Below are 19,857 nucleotides of genomic sequence, written 5' to 3'. Positions count from 1 at the left end.
GCCCTCGGGATTGATAGGGCCTGCCTTAGGAGTAACTGATAGGTTTAAATGTGTGTGCAGGAGAGATTAAGTGAACCTATATCTCAGTGAGGAGTGCTAGCACCACCTCACCCAGGCTGCAGTAGCAGGCCTGTGGTGTCAGATTTAGTCTGCTTCCCAGGGGTGGCTTAATCCATGCTTCAGCCCCTGGTAGGCCTGTGAAGTACCTATGCCCTTGGTACCTAAGGTACCATATACTAGGGGCTCATAAGGGACCACAGTATCCAATCACTAGTGCACCTAATGTGCACCCCATGTCGTTTAAGGGAGTAAGCAGATAGGCTGGGGTCCTGAATAGCAGGATCCCAGCCAGACTAGTCAAAAACCATCAAAACACCAGGAAAAAAGTGGGGTTAACCATGTAGTCAGATTCCGCCTTCCTACACTTACGCAACCTGTACTCATGCGGACAACTATGTTTTCAAATTCCCGAACCGGCACTCTGCTCACCCATCCTGTATTTGGCTTGCAACCCTTGCTTACAACATGCATGCTATGCTTATCTCTTCCACTCTGCACTTAACTTCATGCTTGCTTTACTCATACAGATGTGAAATTTGAAAAAAATTAAATGTAACCTCAGTCCACTGCTCAAATTGGTGAGTGTGAACGCCTGGGGTGTGGCGGGCCTTGCGCGCGCTATAACAGGCTCGTGGCAACAAAAGAGACACCACCCCGCTGGAAGGCTGGGTGCCAACTGACTGCGAGCGGTCACGCCCCCTTATATTCACCGTGCGCCGCCCACCCGTGTGAGCGCGTGGGTGCAACATATCTGGCGTCAGCCGGGACCGTCAGCTAGACTGCTTACTCATTACTTTCCATCCCAACTTAGTCTTTTTTTTCTTTTGCTGGGGCCCCGCCGTCCCCTTACCTGGCATGCAAAGTCCTTCAGACGGAAACTCGGTCTTGGGTTCTTTCTCAGTCCATACTAGGGGTGGCAACCTCGATCAGTGGATGGGGACCCCAGTGCTCTGGACGTTGACGATACTTCTGGGGCTCTTCCCGCCATTGCCTCACCAGGTGTTGCAGCCGGCAGTTGTGCCGGCGGACTCCCGGGGGTTTCTTCATGCTCTGCTCCGCTGTTCTCCCACACCTCTGGGACACTGTGTGTTTCCTCACCGGAGGGAGGCTCCCGCACCTTCTTGAACCATGAGATGTTCTGTGTCACTTGTTCCCCTCCTCTCTCTGTAGTTATCATGGTTCCCTTGACACCGTAACTAACTTGTACAGGATCCGTAACTTTCCTCCAAGTCTCCCGTCTTTCATTATGACTGTGTCCCCTCTCTGCACCTTCCGGAGTGTCGCTCTCCTTGTCCGGCTGGAGGCAAGGTTCTGTCTTTCTCTTCGCCCGAGGGCGTCTTCCTCGCTGCAGGGTGGTTGCGCCCACCCAGGGCAGGTATGGAGAGTGTCACGGCGGTTTCCGTTGAACATAAGCGCCCATGGTGTTTGGTGCGTGGTGCTGTGGGGAGTGCTTTGGTACTCTTGGGGGAACCGTTGCAGGTGTCTCTCAGGGTCTGCGTTCTCAGTCACGGCAATTCGGAGGGCTTTGTTGAGAGTCCTCATAAACCTTTCGATTTTCCCGTTGTCCTGTGGCCATTGTGGGGTGATGCGGCAATGTTGTAATCCATGATGCTGCATGAACTCTTGGAACTCATTGCCCTGGAATGGGGGACCATTGTCGCTTTTGATTTCCTCCGGACATCCGAACATTGCAAAGAACTTTTCAAGCACTGGGGAAACTTGGATATTTGGAGTAGCTGTCAATCGTGGCTATTGTCGTCCGGCCATCGGGAAAACTCCCAAAGTCGAGGCTCACTATCTCCCACAGAGCCTACCCATGTTCTTCCGTCTGGATGGGTGCCGGACTCTCTAAGGCACTGGTCAACTGGCAGGCTGGGCACTTCTTCACAGTTTCTTCGACTCAGGCCTCTAGCCCTGGGAACCAGACCTTTTCCCGCATGCGGGCTTTCATCCGTTCGATTCCCTGATGTCCTCCATGGGCCAACTGTGTTGCTTAGTGTTGTAGGGTTGCCGGGATGACGATTCAGGACCCTCTTAGCAGAATTCCCTCTTGGGTCACACTTAACTCGTTCTGAATCCTCCACATCTTCATTAGGCACTCTTTCTCTGGACCTGTCCAGCTGTTGGCGGACTGCAAGAAATGGTGCCAGTGTCCCCCTTGGACAGCAGTGCGAACTTTGGTGATCACGGGATCTCCCTCCACTGCAGCGCTAATGTCTTCTAACATTGGTGCTTTTGGACACATGATGGCGGAGATCATGTTTAGGTGTGCTTCTGCGTCTGACTCTTCGTCTTGTGGGGCCGGGTGTCTCGAAAGGAATTTGGCTGGATTTGTGGCGTCCGGCTGATAGGCCACTTCCATCTCATATTGTTTGAGTCCTATGGCCCATCGCTCAATCCTCAGGGGTGGATGTGGTGCCAACCCCTTGAACAACGGCACTAGCGGCTGGTGGTCTGTGATGACCGTAAATGTTTGGCCACAGATGTATAAGTGAAAGTGGCGGCATGCCCACCGGATAGCTAGGGCCTCCCTCTCAATTTATTTATTTATTTATTTATTTTTTAGATTTATACAGCGCGTACAATTGCCCGTAGGCGTCTCGGCGCTAGAAACTTTGAAGGTATTCCCGAGCTTAAGACGGTAACTATTCTTGATCAAACAGCCAGGTCTTTATCTTTCTACGGAAATGCATCAGGGATGGGCTGTCTTTGATGGATGCTGGCAGGGAGTTCCATAACCTGGGAGCTGCCACAAGGAAGCGTCTATCGCCCCAGTTAACTGTTTTTGTTCCTGGTATTTGAAGGATTTTAAGGTTGTTAGATCGGAGCGATCTTATGGAGGACTGGTGTCTGAGATGAGATTTCAGGAAATGTGGACCACAGTTGTGCAATGCTTTGTAGAGTATGCACAGCGCTTTAAACTTGATCCTGTTTCGAATCTTGAGCCAATGCAAGTCCCTTATAGTCTCAGAGATTGGTGAGAACTTAGGGATCCCAGACAGGAGGCGGGCTGCGGCATTCTGGATGGTCTGCATTTTGTTGGTCACTCTTGCTTGGGCGTTGATGAATAAGCCGTTACAATAGTCAAGAGATGACAGCACGAGGGCGCTTACCAGCGTCTTACCTGCTGAGGTTGGTAAAAACGGCATGATTTTCTTGATCAACCTAAGTTTGTGATGGGCTGTTGCTGCTATTTTATTTGAGGGGGCCATAAAATTTAATTTCTCGTCAAAAATCACCCACAGATTTCTGACGGTGATGGCTGGTGTAGGTGGTGTTCCGTGCGTGGGGGGCCACCAGGTGTTTGACCATCCTGGGGAGAGATGTCCAAATATGACGACCTCCGTTTTTTCGGCATTTAACTTTAGACAGTTAGAGGCCATCCACTCACCGATCGCCCGCATGCCCTCTTGAAAGTTTTCAGCTACCTTGTCTCCATTCCCGTTAATGGCCAACACAAGCTGGGTGTCATCCGCGTACGAAGTAAGGCTCATCCCATAGGCCTTGATGACAGAGGCAAGGTCCGACACGTAGATATTGAATAGTGTCGGACTAAGGGATGAGCCTTGGGGAACCCCACACGGTAGTGACAGCTTGTGCGATTGGAAGGGCCCCAGTGTGACCACCTGTGATCTACCGGCCAAGAAGGAGGAGAGCAGATTTCTAGCCATGTGGCGGATGCCCAGGTTTTCGGCACGGTCGACCAGGATCTTGTGGTCGACCGTGTCGAAGGCTGCCGACAAATCGAGCAGTACGAGTATTGCTGTACCTACCTGGTCCCGGATCACTCTTATGTCCTCTGTAGCTTTTATTAAGGCAGTTTCGGTTCCGTGGAACTTGCGGAAACCAAATTGGGTGTTGTCCAGTAGTTGATGTTTTTCTATGAACTCTGAGAGTTGTGAGTTCATAGCCTTTTCCACTACCTTTGCTAAAAAGGGGAGACTGGCTATGGGGCGGTAGTTTTTTGGTTGGTCCTTGTCCAAATTAACTTTCTTAAGTAGGAGTTTGACCAAGGTATTTTTAAGGGAGTCTGGGTATATCCCAGTTCTGAACATTGTGTTGCAGATTGAAACAATGTCAGGGGAGAGATAGTCCATGATCGGACGAATGACTTTTGGAGGACAAGGATCTAATGCTGAGCCTGATTTGATTGTGGCCATTGTTTCCTTGATTTGTGTTTCTCCAAGGTCTAAGAACTGAGAAAGTTCGATATTGTTGGTCCCGTTGTTAGATATGGGGGGGCTGATTACTGTTTTTGTGGAGAATGCTTGATATATATCATTTACCTTTGTGAAAAAGAAATCAGACAGAGAATCACAAAAGACTTGGGATTGTGGAGGATTCAGGTCCGGTGCGTTTCCCGCTAAGACCTTAGTTATCTCAAAAAGTTTTTTACTTGAGTTTTTCAATCTGCGCATATCGCCTCTCGGTGGGTGAGAGTGCCTTGCTAGCATAGGCTAGGGCCGCCCATCTTCCTGGCTCTAGTTCCTGAGTGAGGACTGCCCCGAGGCATACGGGGCTGGCGTCAACCAGAATCTCTGTCTGTTTGGCGGGGTCGAAGTACACCAACGTGGTTTGGTCGAGGAGGGTGTTCTTGATCGTCTGGAACGCTGCTTCTTCCAGGGTCCCCCACTTCCACATGGTGTCTGCTCGAGTGAGGTTCTGGAGTGTCTCCGCGATGGTGGCCAGATCAGGGATGAACCAGCCACAGTACGTGGCCATCCCAAGGAAGCTTCGTACCTCCGACATGGTCAGGGGGACTGGTGCGTCTTTAATTGCTTGGGATTTCCGCTGGTTCACTTAGATACCCTCTTGGTTGAACATGTATCCGAAGAACTCGATCTGCTTTTGGAAAAACAGGGATTTTTCTCTATGTAGTGTGACACCATGCTCTTGGAGTTGTTTCAGCGTAGCTCTCAGGTGTTTGTAATGCTCGTCAGCAGTTCTTGATTGGATGAGGATATCATCACTCATGTTCAGTACTCCTGGCAGACCTGTCAAAATCTCCCTCACAGCGTCCTGGAACACCTCAGCTGCCGATGGTATTCCGAAGTAAAGGCATTTGTATCTTCTCAGCCCTAGGAGGGTACTGAACGTGGTGATGTAACAACTCTCCTTCGCTAGGACCAGCTGATGATAGCCGGCAGTTAGGTACAATTTGAAAAACCAATGTGACCCGTTGAGGTCAGCCACGATGTCATCCATAGTTGGCGTGGTGTGGTGTTCACGCCAGATGGCCTTGTTAGGGAGGCGCATATCAATACACAGCCTGATTTTCCCTGGCTGTCTGGGTTTTTCGGCGATTATCATGGGGGACACCCATGGCGTTGGTCCGGAAACTTTCTCGGTGACCCCTTGATCTTCTAGCTTTTGTAGTTTTAGTTCCACGAGTGGTCTGAGGTGGAAAGGGATCCGTATGTGGCGTAGTGCTGTCGGGGCAACAGATGGGTCAATGTGCAGCTTGATTGGGGCCTTCTTGATCCATCCTAGGCCTTCAAACAAGTCCGCAAATTGGCCTAACAGTTTCTTGGTCTGGTTCGCCTGCACCCTTCTTGCGAATGTCACTAATCCTAGATCTTCATTTGCATGGCTGCTTAGTAAGGTGTCGGCCTCTTGGTTGATGAGATTTATGTCGGTGGGGATTTCTTTGTCGCATGACCGTATTGGCACAGTCATCTTGCCTCGGAGTTGTAGGGGTGAATCACTTCCGTATGCAAGATCTTTGTTTTGGAGGGTTGAGTTCTGGGTTGGGCCTTAACCGACTATACTGCTGAATCCCCATAACGTTGACTGATGTGCCGGTGTCAATCTCAGCGCATACTTCAAACCCAGCGCTTCTCACTATGCACATGGACTGTGGCCTTCTTTGTTTCTTGAGTGCCTGTGTGAAAGAGAGTAGGTATTTCTCCCCTCCCTCGTCTTCCGTGGAGGAATCTTCTGCTTGGTAGGCAGTCCACTCATTCTTTCTTCTTCTCCCTTGGGAGGACGCGAAAGAAACACTTGACAGTTGTCGCACAAGTTTTCGCATGGGCTTTGCTCCTCTGCCGTCCTTACGCGGGGTCTTCCTTCTGCACACGGATGCAAAGTGATTTAGGATACCGCAATTGGTGCATATCTTTCCTTGGGCTGGGCATGCCTGGGGCGGATGTTCCTCATGCCCACAGTACCCGATTGGCCTCTCGGGGTCTAGGGTGGGCGGTCCCTTGGCCTGCTTCCCCTGTCTTGTGTCTTGACGGCATCGGCTCACTCCGTTTTGATGGCCGCACTCTTTTCTCTTGTGCGCGTCAGTGCCAAGTCCATCTCGTCTGCTCAGGCCGCTGACATATCGTGTGACCTAGCCATGACTAGTTTGTCATTTAATGGTATGTTTGGCTGTCGTAGTATAAGTCTGCGTAGCACCTTGCTCCGTATTCCTTGGATGAGCTGAGGTCTAATTTCCTCTGCCGTTCTGTCATCAACCAGGTGTGGGCTTGCTAGCTCCCTCAAGCTTGCGTGGAAGGCATTGATGGATTTGCCTTCTCTTTGCCTGGCTTGTCGTAATTTGAACCGCTCAAAATCCTGGTTCAGTTGGGGGTCAAAATGCACGTTGAGTGCTGCCACTGCCGCGTCGTAGTCAGTTGTGGCCCCTGTGTTGGGGAGATGTTTAAAAAGTACACTGTTTCCCCTGCATAGTGGAGCAGGAGTGACCATTTTACTGCCCCATCTGTTTCCCTGGTGGCTATGAAGTAATTCTCAAGCTGTCCGAGACACGTCTTTCACCTTGGGGACACCGTGGTGGGGTCAGCTGCCTCAATGAACGGGGGTAACACCCCCGTTGGAGCGTGCTGTGTTACGATCCGGACAGAGGCCAGGTTCTCTTTGGGGTTGTGTCCTGGCACTGTATGGTGTGGGTTTTGCAAGGTCTGGGCAGCCCACCTCGTGTGCTTGTCCTGCAGGGTTGACTGCTGCTACTCTGCCGGGCTATGCAGGGGCACCCCCTTTGTGAACGTCCTCGCCTGCCACGTGTCAGAGGCCTTGTGTCCCTAAATGTCCTAGGTCGCCTCTTGTCAGTGGCTTCTCTTTGCACGCACGGCCTTGCCTTCTGTAGTCGCGTGGGCGGTCTAGCGCGTGCCTTGCGCTGTGCCTGGGCCGCAAGTCGACCACGATTGATTGCGCCTTACTGGCAGCTGTGCTGTGGAGGAGTGGATGGCTCTCTTATCTGCTTGTGGTGCGTGTCTGGCTGCCCGGGCCTTGCGTTGTACTGCTGGCACAGCGGGCAACAGGAGTGTGTTTCCGGCTCCGTCCTCATCGCAAGTGTGAATGCCTGCGGCGTGGCAGGCCTTGCGCGTGCTATAGCATGCTCGCGGCAACAAAAGAGACACCACTGCGCTTGAGGGCTGGGTGCCGGCTGAACACGTGCGGTCACGCCCCTTTTATTCACCGCGCTCCGCCTGCGTAAGCTCGTGGGGGCAACATATCCAGCGTCAGCCGGGATCATCAGCTAATTACTCATTACAGTGATGTTGCGGAATGAAGTCAAATACCAGTGGTGGTAGTTAAATTAGTATTTATTATAATTATATATATTAATAAAGGCCCACAGACAGCAAAAGATAAAACGGACTTAACAGCTCAACAGGGAATCAAACATTCTAACGTGTCACATAAATACCCAGAGAGGGTTCCACGGTGACACATAGACGCGCGAGGCACTCAAGTAAAAGAAAGAGAAGAAAGACATAAGTGGACAGTAGGTAAGGTAGAAGTGTAAAGAATGCATAACAACAGTATTATGTATAAATCGGAGGTACAACATCTCCCTCCTTTACAATGAACAACTAAATAAATAAATAAATTAAAACATAACAAAATCATCATATCGTTTTGGAAACTTAACCTCTCGACCTGACACAGACCTGTTATGACTAAAGTTGCTTTGATACTGATAAACATCATCTCCATGACCAACATTACAATTTTCCGTTGTAGACTCATTAAGATTATCATCAGACAAAGTATCAACTTGTTTATGTGGATTACTGTCATTAACCGTTAAATCATTTTCATCGGGTGGTGAGTTTGTGTTACTTTCAAGTACAGAAGTTTTAAATGTATCATTTACATCATAAAAACTATTGTTACAAGATGATTTGCTTCCAAAATTCAACAAACTGTCATCAATATTTTCATAATGTGCTGAACTACCTTTCATTATTATATTTTCCTGGCCTTCTTTCAATTTTACAATATTATCTTTACTCCACCAGCCTTTTTCTCCAAGATAAACAGCACGTTTAGAGACTTCTTTTACACAAAAAGGATTGGTAAATGTAGATTAGCCTTTAGGCACTTTGTATGGTTTCTTTACTATGACCCTGTTGGAAAACGAGGCATTTTTGTGAGGCCTGCACAAATAACATGACTACATTTGTCCTTCACTGGGAACCAAACACCCAATTGTAGCGCCTGACTCTCAGAGGATAGCGTTGCAGAGCAGTCTGAGGCTTACTCAAGGGAGGTGGTGTGGGCTAGTTATCGCCATTTGCAGGTGCACAAAAATAACACTCAATAATTGATTGTCCAGTCTGTACTTTGCTTTATAAAAGTAAGAGTACATTTATTAAACACACACACTACTCAATACTATGCACCAATTTACAAATATACATAAGCTGTTGGAATTACTTTGTGACATTGCATAACATCTCCACCCCTCCTGCAAAGGGGGGGGGGGGGGTGGGGTCTAGTACCACCACTCCCATGTATGCACATCAACTTGCCCCCAATGCAGATAGTTGAACATAACCTGGAGCGAGGGCCCTGCGCACTGGCACCATCCCAGTGGCGACCCACCCCATTACCTCAACAAGCATTAAAAAGGGGTAAACCTGCCTTGGTGACATATGACCCTGACTGAGCATCTCCTACTGACCATACAGTATGCACCTCTATATCTTAAGGGCTAGCAGTCTGGGGTCTTCACCTAAGCGCAGCAGCAAGAATCCATGTTTACGCACACTTTAGAATGACAGTACTCATCACCTTGGTTGATCATTTGAATGCATTGCAATTACAGCCCCTTAGGGCATCACAGATGAAATCACAGGATTGCGCATATACAGCCAGACACCCTAGCAGGACTGTCTGGCAACATAGCCCCACTTGGCTTATGACATCTCCTTACACATGTGACTTACAGTCCCTTCAAAAGAAGTACTCCTTGCAACTACACTTCTCCTGCAGTGTCTCTTCACTTTAAAAGGAATCACAGGTAAAAGCATGGGATTACATAAATACAGCCAGACCCCCTAGCAGGAAGGTCCAGCAACATAACTCCATTTAGCTTAACATTACCTTACACAGGTACTTCACTTTACACATGTGACTTTCAGTCCACCTAAAAAGAAATAACCAATAGTAAATGCATTTCGGTGCAATTACACCACTTCACCTCCAGGGGATGCCCTTCTCCAGACATCCCCAACTCAGCCCTTCTGCTGAGCCCTTGAGGGGTTATTCTTTCAGATGCCCCGTGAAACTTAGGGGTGGACTGTTCTTCTTTATGCTGGGGGAGACTGCGGTCTCCTGCAGCCCCCCCTGCACCCCTTTTCCCAGATGAGGTTGATCCCCTCCTCTGGGGGCCACCAGGCACCAAAATGGCAGATTTCTTCGTGATGGGGGGGGGTAAAGACTGGGCCTCTCCAACAGCTCCCCCAGCACCTTTTCACAAGTGAGGGTGACCCCCTCCTCTGGGGGCCACAAAGCACCAAACGGCAGATTTCCAAATGCCTGGCCAGGCATTATGGGGCGCTTCATGCTCCTCTTCACCAGCCCCCGCCACTGGGAACACTCTCCTCTGCCCTCAGGGTCTCTGATTCAGCAGGGTGCTGTCTTCACTGGCTCCCTGCGCCAGCCTCTCGCCAGGCTCTCCTTCTGGGACTCTGTTCTCCCTGCGCAGAGGCCCCTGCTTCTGTGCACCAGTCCTGGGCTCTTCTTCTGGTGCTGATAGGGTCCTGGGGGCAGTCAGGGGGTCTCTCCTTCCAACTGCCCATTGCGCCAGGCTCCAGCACCTTCACCCTCTGCAGACCACACCCCAGAGAGCCCTTCTCTTCCTGTGCAAGCACTTTTTAAAAGTTGAGTAGGGGGCTGGCAGGATGTCTCTGTTGGTCCTATCAAACAGCGACACATCACGTCCCTGCCCCTGCTCCCTCCTTCTTGTCCAGCCTCTGAGCTTGTTCAAAATGGTGTCTCAGGATTTCTGGCCACATGTCTGAAGCCTCATCCCCCACGCTGCCTTCCCTCCTTGGTGCAGCCTGGTGCCTGGCACCCAGTGACAGCTGCTAATTGATGAACGTGTAACCCCTCCCATCTTCTCTTCATGGAGAGGAGGCCCTAGCTTGTGGAAGAAAGGTTATCAATCCATCCAGCTGAGGTCAGCCCTCAGCCTGGGTCTGGTCCTGGCTGGCTCACAGAAATATGACAGTTCTGGGTGACCCAAAAGCAGTACAAATATGACTTTGGACTCTGCAGAATACTTCTTTTCACCTCCAAAACAATGGACTTTAGTGCATGTCTGGAAACTGTAGGCCTTGTGGAAGTTAATTTAGCCATGGGCCCCACATTCCCTTAGGGAAATACTGAAGTGAGAACACAGTAAAACACACTGACTTTCCCTGGCATGCTTCTTTCCAGCGTATAAAGCCTATTCCATATCACTACCCAATACTGCATAAGTCCTGCCACACCATTCACTTTGTAGTTGCTCCTGGACTGCGCACGCTAGGAATCTCCCCTGCGCAGCCCGTACACGTGTGCACACGCATGTACACATGTGTCTGCATGTAACCAGCCCGGTGTCCCTTACTCCAGCTGCTGCGCAGTGGCCTGGTCAAGCCAGGGGAACACCAGTAATATCCCCATGCAGTCTCTTACATCCTGAGTTCACTGTGGGTGAGTCCCAACTTATGAGGCTCCCCCACAGTAAAAGCTCAACAATTAGGTGCTCAAAAAGCAAAAAATCCGGGCGGCCCATAGTGTCAGAACCACCTTCTAACACACGCCGCGCCCAGCTGATTCCTACAGGGAAGAAATAGCCACTCTACATGGGTACACTTCCCGTAGTCAGCGATAACTAGTTATAAGGGGTTCTGACCAGACCCCCCTTACTGACCAGTTATCCGCTTAGACCACCTACTCCTCCCATCCATGAAATCTCCACCCATGACAGGGATCCCAGACTACCCTAAGAACCCTCCGGGCTCTAGGTTAGATACCTCTAGGTCACACATGGTCTACATGGATTCAGCCTAACTATGCTCACCTTTGCCCTTGGGCATGCAACACTATGCCTACCTCTTCTCCGGACATTGGTCCAGTGCCTCAGCACCGATGCGGTCTTCTGGGATAGGTCTAAATCCCATCCCCTGGGTCACTAGCTGGTCTCCCTTCCAGAGTTTGTTCCAACCAGTACCCTCTCTCCGTTTGGTCCTTGCAACCCAAAGATGCAATCTCTCTGGACCCTCAGCCTGCCGCTGAGGTCATTCTGCTGCCACCACCCTTTCGGGATGACTGTCTTCCCTAAAGAAAGCACAGCCACTTGTGCTTCCCCACACAGAAAAGCACCCTTTGGCCACTGGCCTGGCTCCCTGATAGGACCTCAGACCGGCCTCACCACCACACTGGCAGTGCCAGGGAGGAACACTGAGGGTGCCTCATCAGACATCCTACAGCTCATTCCCCCCGTCAGTAGATCCACACGGAAACTACCCCAGGAACTTAGACCCCTTCCTTGTTCTCCGCTGCGAGAACAGGGCCTATGTACCCTTCCCTCCGAGAGGTGCGCTCTCCTCCCGGAGTACCCTTAAAGAGCCTGGGGGTCCCGAGTTAGCTAGACCCAGGCCCACCTCTCAGGGCTCTCCCCGGTCTCCCTGCAGCGCCTTGGGAGACCGCCCAGGGACCTACATGGTCCCTGGATGGCCTGCACCACCCCTTATGAAGAGCAGGGTCCCTTCACTTAAGATAGGCCCCACCTGCCTTCAGGGTAGTACTACCACTCTCAGCCAGGGACCCTAAAGATCCTGGCTAGGCATGCACCACCCCTTCGCGAAACACAGGGTCCCTTCACTTAAGATAGGCCCCACCTGTGTTCAGGGTGGTACTACCTGACAGAAGTCCACCTCCTGCCTCCAGCTGGGGGAACACCCCCATGCTCTTGGTCCTTGGGTCCAAGTCCCACAGGACCTACCTGACTGGTTACCGGCTAGGCCTCGAACCAGCCACCACTTCAGGTTCCCTCCACCAGCTGCTGGTCCTGGGATTCAAGTCCCACCGGACCTACCGGACTGGTCACCGGCCACCCGACCCCGACACCTCAGGATCCACCACTAACCCTTCCCCTGGAAACTAGGGAGCACATCGCCCCCACTCAGATCTCCACTGGGTCAGTTACCTAGCCCACCTAGGGTACCTAGGGGCTACCACTACACACAATCACTCAAGAACTACCCTCCTTGGGGGCCACCCACTACCAGGGGCCACCCCTGGGTTGCTCACCTCCCCACCAGTTAACCTGGGGGACCTGACTGACACTCAACTCTACCACACCCTCCTCCCAGTGTGGGAAAAGTTTCTTGGGGTCCCCCACCATGGGAACCCCTGGGGCGCTACTACCCGGGGTAAAGAAACCTCCTGCCCCACCCTTCCAGTGGTTTTGGCCTGCGCCATTAGCAAGAAACTTCCAGTGGGGGAAGGATATCTGGGGCCCCTGCTGTGGAAACCCTCCCTGCCCTTAAAAAGCGCGGGAACCTCCCAGGACCCCTACTTCTCCTGTCCCCCTTGAAGGTCAATCCACCCCTACACCCCCACCTGTGATGTAGGTATCAGTTGCTGTCCCTATCTCTTGAGGAGACACCCTCCTCATGCAGGTGTAGTTTATGTAGTGTTAGGGTTCAAAGGTGTACAATATGGCTTAGAACATTTGTATGCAATCATTTCCTGGAAAGCACCATCCCGCTAGCACATTATAATCAACATAGCACGGTCATATCAATACAGCTTACATTTAAACCATAATAACTTCACATGACACATATGGGCGCTGGGCTTTCCTTTCCCATACCTTTAGTTCACATAACCAAAACTTTGAACCTTTCTCAGAGCCTTGCGCTCTTCCATTTGCTCATTGCTGCATAGGTAATTTGTGGCAAAACTGGACTTATCAAATGCTATAAATGCACACCAGAACGGGATACTATGTTTCCCGCCGCTAGACACCAATGTTGGAAAACGAGGCAGCATCTGTGAGGCCTGCACAAATAACATGACTACATTTGTCCTTCACTGGGAACCAAACACCCAATTGTAGCGCCTGACTCTCAGAGGGTAGCGTTGCAGAGCAGTCTGAGGCTTACTCAAGGGAGGTGGTGTGGGCTAGTAATCGCCATTTGCAGGTGCACAAAAATAACACTCAATAATTGATTGTCCAGTCTGTACTTTGCTTTATTAAAGTAAGAGTACATTTATTAAACACACACACTACTCAATACTATGCACCAATTTACAAATATACATAAGCTGTTGGAATTACTTTGTGACATTGCATAACATCTCCACCCCTCCTGCAAAGGGGGGGGGGTGGGGTCTAGTACCACCACTCCCATGTATGCACATCAACTAGGCCCCCAATGCAGATAGTTGAACATAACCTGGAGCGAGGGCCCTGAGCACTGGCACCATCCCAGTGGCGACCCACCCCATTACCTCAATAAGCATTAAAAAGGGGTAAACCTGCCTTGGTGACACATGACCCTGACTGAGCATCTCCTACTGACCATACAGTATGCACCTCTATATCTTAAGGGCTAGCAGTCTGGGGTCTTCACCTAAGCGCAGCAGCAAGAATCCATGTTTACGCACACTTTAGAATGACAGTACTCATCACCTTGGTTGATCATTTGAATGCATTGCAATTACAGCCCCTTAGGGCATCACAGATGAAATCACAGGATTGTGCATATACAGCCAGACACCCTAGCAGGACTGTCTGGCAACATAGCCCCACTTGGCTTATGACATCTCCTTACACATGTGACTTACAGTCCCTTCAAAAGAAGTACTCCTTGCAACTACACTTCTCCTGCAGTGTCTCTTCACTTTAAAAGGAATCACAGGTAAAAGCATGGGATTACGTAAATACAGCCAGACCCCCTAGCAGGAAGGTCCAGCAACATAACTCCATTTAGCTTAACATCACCTTACACAGGTACTTCACTTTACACATGTGACTTTCAGTCCACCTAAAAAGAAATAACCAATAGTAAATGCATTCCGGTGCAATTACACCACTTCACCTCCAGGGGATGCCCTTCTCCAGACATCCCCAACTCAGCCCTTCTGCTGAGCCCTTGAGGGGTTATTCTTTCAGATGCCCCGTGAAACTTAGGGGTGGACTGTTCTTCTTTATGCTGGGGGAGACTGCGGTCTCCTGCAGCCCCTCCTGCACCCCTTTTCCCAGATGAGGTTGACCCCCTCCTCTGGGGGCCACCAGGCACCAAAATGGCAGATTTCTTCGTGATGGGGGGGGGGGGGGAGACTGGGCCTCTCCAACAGCTCCCCCAGCACCTTTTCACAAGTGAGGGTGACCCCCTCCTCTGGGGGCCATAAAGCACCAAAACGGCAGATTTCCAAATGCCTGGCCAGGCATTATGGGGCGCTTCATGCTCCTCTTTACCAGCCCCCGCCACTGGGAACACTCTCCTCTGCCCTCAGGGTCTCTGATTCAGCAGGGTGCTGTCTTCACTGGCTCCCTGCGCCAGCCTCTCGCCAGGGTCTCCTTCTGGGACTCTGTTCTCCCTGCGCAGAGGCCACTGCTTCTGTGCACCAGTCCTGGGCTCTTCTTCTGGTGCTGATAGGGTCCTGGGGGCAGTCAGGGGGTCTCTCCTTCAAACTGCCCATTGCGCCAGGCTCCAGCACCTTCACCCTCAGCAGACCACACCCCAGAGAGCCCTTCTCTTCCTGTGCAAGCACTTTTTAAAAGTTGAGTAGGGGGCTGGCAGGAAGTCTCTGTTGGTCCTATCAAACAGCGACACATCACGTCCCTGCCCCTGCTCCCTCCTTCTTGTCCAGCCTCTGAGTTTGTTCAAAATGGTGTCCCAGGGTTTCTGGCCACATGTCTGAAGCCTCATCCCCCACGCTGCCTTCCTTCCTTGGTGCAGCCTGGTGCCTGGCACCCAGTGACAGCTGCTAATTGATGAACCTGTATCCCCTCCCATCTTCTCTTCGTGGAGAGGAGGCCCTAGTTTGTGAAAGAAAGGTTATCAATCCATCCAGCTGAGGTCAGCCCTCAGCCTGGGTCTGGTCCTAGCTGGCTCACAGAAATATGACAGTTCTGGGTGACCCAAAAGCAGTACAAATATGACTTTGGACTCTGCAGAATACTTCTTTTCACCTCCAATACAATGGACTTTAGTGCATGTCTGGAAACTGTAGGCCTTGTGGAAGTTAATTTAGCCATGGGCCCCACATTCCCTTAGGGAAATAATGAAGTGAGAACACAGTAAAACACACTGACTTTCCCTGGCATGTTTCTTTCCAGCGTATAAAGCCTATTCCATATCACTACCCAATACTGCATAAGTCCTGCCACACCATTCACTTTGTAGCTGCTCCTGGACTGCGCACGCTAGGAATCTCCCCTGCGCAGCCCATACACGTGTGCACACGCATGTACACATGTGTCTGCATGTAACCAGCCCGGTGTCCCTTACTCCAGCTGCTGCGCAGTGGCCTGGTCAAGCCAGGGGAACACCAGTAAAATCCCCATGCAGTCTCTTACATCCTGAGTTCACTGTGGGTGAGTGCCAACTTATGAGGCTACCCCACAGTAAAAGCTCAACAATTAGGTGCTCAAAACGCAAAAAATCCGGGCGGCCCATAGTGTCAGAACCACCTTCTAACAGACCCTTTTTTAAACACTTTTTCTTTTGCTTTATTGCTCAAATCTGAATACATTTTTGTTATCTTTTGTTTAGCTACTATTTTTTCTTAAACCTTGGTGACTTCATCATTTATGGGATCAGTGATGTTACTCTTACTATACCACTCATTAAACGTTGGCGTAAGAACAGTGTTACAAATCCTACCTCTCATTAAGTAAAAAGGAGTGTGTTTAGTTGTCACATTGATGGTATTATTATAACTACTAATTTTTTCTCTGATATATTCTTAGACATTCAATTTAGATGCTATTGCTAGCTGAACACCCTCCTTTAAAAATCTATTTACTCTCTCCACTTGCCCATTAGAATTTGGACTGTATAGTGGTGTCTTCTCTAGCTTTATGCCTAGTTCTTTGAGAAAATCATTCATTTTTTTAGAAACCAATTGTGTACCATTATCTGAAACGATAATTTTTGGTTGACCTTCTACAGCAAAAATTATTTTAAGGTACTGAATTACAATATCTGTAGTTATATTCGGCAAGAACTCATAATGAACCCATTTAGAATAATAATCAGTTAAAACTACTAAATATTTGCAGTCGTTTTCGAGAATATTAAACGGACCAGAAAAATCAATGGCAATTTTAGTCCACGGTCCATTTGATATTTCCACCATCTGCATTTCTCCTTTTGTTAATTTCCAATGTTTATCTGCTTTCAAACACTGTTGACAATTGTCCATGAAAACATTAACATCTCTGTTTATTCCTGGCCACCAATAATAGTTTTTTTTAATGTTCTTTGTTGTAGTACTTCCAGGATGCCCCTTATGAGCAAGATGTATTAGTTTTTTCCTTAACTTTAACGGTGGTACAAAGAGATCATTTCTTTTTAGAAATCCATTATCTTTAGTTAGTTCATCACATACTTGTTGAAAACTTTTCATTTCCGCATTTAAATTTCTAATCGGCGGCCATTTGGTAGTTAAGAAATCAAATACTTTTTTAATGATGACATCCTCATCTTGATTATCCATCCATTTGCTTTCACTGATAGATCCATCACACATAATACTGGGGTCAAGGTATGCCACCACAAATTCGGTATCATCAAGTAGTCCTTCCTCAGTTTCACCGACAGGCAAACATGATAAACAGTCTGCTCTAAAGTTTAATCCATCTTTAATGTGTCTTATTTTGAAATTAAATTCTTGTAATTTAGATAGTAGTCTTATTAACCTTGCACTTGCTTTTCCATTTCCACAACCACATCCGTCCATCATATAAATTAATGTGGTCTGTAATTATTTTGAACTCCTTTCCCCATAGAAATGTCTTTAATTTTTCTACAGCCCATACACATGCCAGTGTTTCTCTTTCGATAGTACTGTATTTTTTCTCCGCATTACTTAGTCTTCTTTAAATAAAAGCAATTGTATTTTCTTTTTCATCTTTCTTTTGACAAAATACTGCACCAATGCCCACAGCACTAGCATCTACCGTTATAATGTTTTTTAACATTGGATCAAATGGCTGAAGAGTTGGTACTTCGACGATACTTTTCTTTATGATTTCGAATGCAGTATCTTGTTCTTTACCCCACTGATATTTTATTCCTTTACGCAGTAACTTTCTTAATGGTTCTACTTTGTCTGCATATCCAGAAATAAATCTAGAATAATACTCGCTTAGACCCATAAATGATTTAAGTGTTTCTTTATTAGTGGGTCTCGGGGCTTCTTTAATAGCTTTTATCAAATCATTTTGGGGTTTTATTCCATCTGACGACAATACATGTCCTAAATATTCAATATTATTTCCCATGAAATTGCATTTATCCTTAGAGACAGTCATACCTTTCTCTTTTAGAATATTTAATACTTTTTTTTAAATAGTGTTATGTTCTTTTTTACTTTTAGCATGTACAAGTATGTCATCTTGAAAAGCCTCCACCCCATCTAGTTCACTAAAGAGAATGTCCATTAATTTTTTTAAAACACTTGATGCGGACGCCAATCCAAATGGTAATCTAATGTATCTAAATGCCCCAAACGGAGTTACAAATGTTGTCAAATCTCTGGACTCTTCAGATAAACATACCTGGTGATATGCTGACCTTAAGTCTATTAATGAAAAATATTTCGACCCAGCTGTAGATGTTAATATTTCCTGTATTTTAGGCAGTGGATGACAATTGAAAATTATATTTTTATTTAGCGATCTTAGATCTGCACAAAGTCTGATGTCACCCGTTTTCTTTTTCTTTGATACAACAATTGCTGATACCCATTCTGAAGAATCTGTCGGTTTGATTACTCCTTCTTTACACAATTTATCTAACAGCAATTTTAATTTGTTCTTTGCTGATAGTGGGACAGACCTTACCTTATGTGCCACTGGAACAGCACCTTCTTTAAGTTTAATTTTATGTTTGAAACCTTTAACACAACCAATTTTGTCTCTAAAAACTTCCAGATTATTTTCTATTATTTGTTCAAAACTTTCACATGTTTCTTTAATCTCAATGGTATTTACATATTCCTCATCAAGAATGATGGGCTCATCAGTGCCTAGTTTCATAATAACTCCAAGTTTAGCTAAGTCTTTCCACCCAAACAAATTACGCCCACGTTCAGCTACATACATTTTTGTGTTAATAATTCTTCCTTTAAATGAAAGAGTATCTTGAAAATAACCAACCATATCAATATCATATTCCCCAAAAGCTTTTGGGTTTACATCTGTTTCATTAAGTTCAATATTACTCAATTTTTCTTCAAATGTTACATCTGAAATTATAGTTATTGGTGAACCTGAGTCCGCCATGACCTTCAATTCTACTTCATCAATTAATACATTTCCTAGTGGTCCTTTTATTTTACCATCAACATAATCTATTGATATCACAATATTAGCACATATTTCCTCTTCAAATTCTTCTATTGCGTTAACTTTAACATTACTCTTTTTGGTTTTACATAAAGTTGTATAATGCCCATATTTTTTACATTTCATACATTTTTTCCCTACAGCTGGACATGTTTTGCAATCTGCTAAATGCTCATGCGAGCCACATCTAAAGCATGCAAAATTTTTACCTTCAATTTTCTTATAATTCTTACTTTTTTCATTGTTTCTGTTTTCATTTTTCTTTTTCTCCTGCAAATAGAAAACATTAGTGTTAGATTCAACACTTGACAATTCTTTAGTAGAAATTAACGATCTCTCTATGCCTTTCACAATGTCTGTCACTTCTTGTAAACTTGGGTTTCTACAAGCAAGTAGCCTCTCCCGTATTTTCTTCGAGTAGCAATAAAATACTAGTTGGTCTCTTAAATAAATGTCAGTCATATCCTCAAATTCACAATCTTTTGCTAAAACTCTCAAAGCAGCGATGTATTCCTCAATTGTTTCTTCCTCATTTTGTTTTCTCAAAGCGAATTTGTCTGCCAACCATCACATTACTTTCTTCTGAAAACTGTTTTTCTAATCTCTTTATTGCCTCTTGGTATTCATCCAATGGAATAAACACACCTGGCGGACTTTCATATTCTGGCAGACTATCAAATATCTCTTGCCCAGCATTTCCAAGGAAAACAAAAAGCAATGCTTTTTTTCTTTCTGCTTTATATTCTTTACCATCAATTGATACTATGTAATTTTCACACGATCTTAAGCAGTTTTTCCACTTTACTGGTAGTTTTCCTGGCTCATTCAAGAATTGTTGAGGCACACATATGTTATTGCTTTGAGCCATTATATTTCTTTTATTTGTATTATATAGTCTTTATATATATTCACAACGTCGTTTTTTACTTTTCAAATATTTCCTTTGTTAAAAGTATATTCAAAGCTTTACAAATGCGCTGCACGTTGCCTTT

Source organism: Triturus cristatus, chromosome 2_1 (assembly GCF_964204655.1).
Source record: "Triturus cristatus chromosome 2_1, aTriCri1.1, whole genome shotgun sequence".
In the NCBI taxonomy this organism is placed as follows: domain Eukaryota; kingdom Metazoa; phylum Chordata; class Amphibia; order Caudata; family Salamandridae; genus Triturus; species Triturus cristatus.
Note: the sequence above shows the minus strand (reverse complement) of the source record.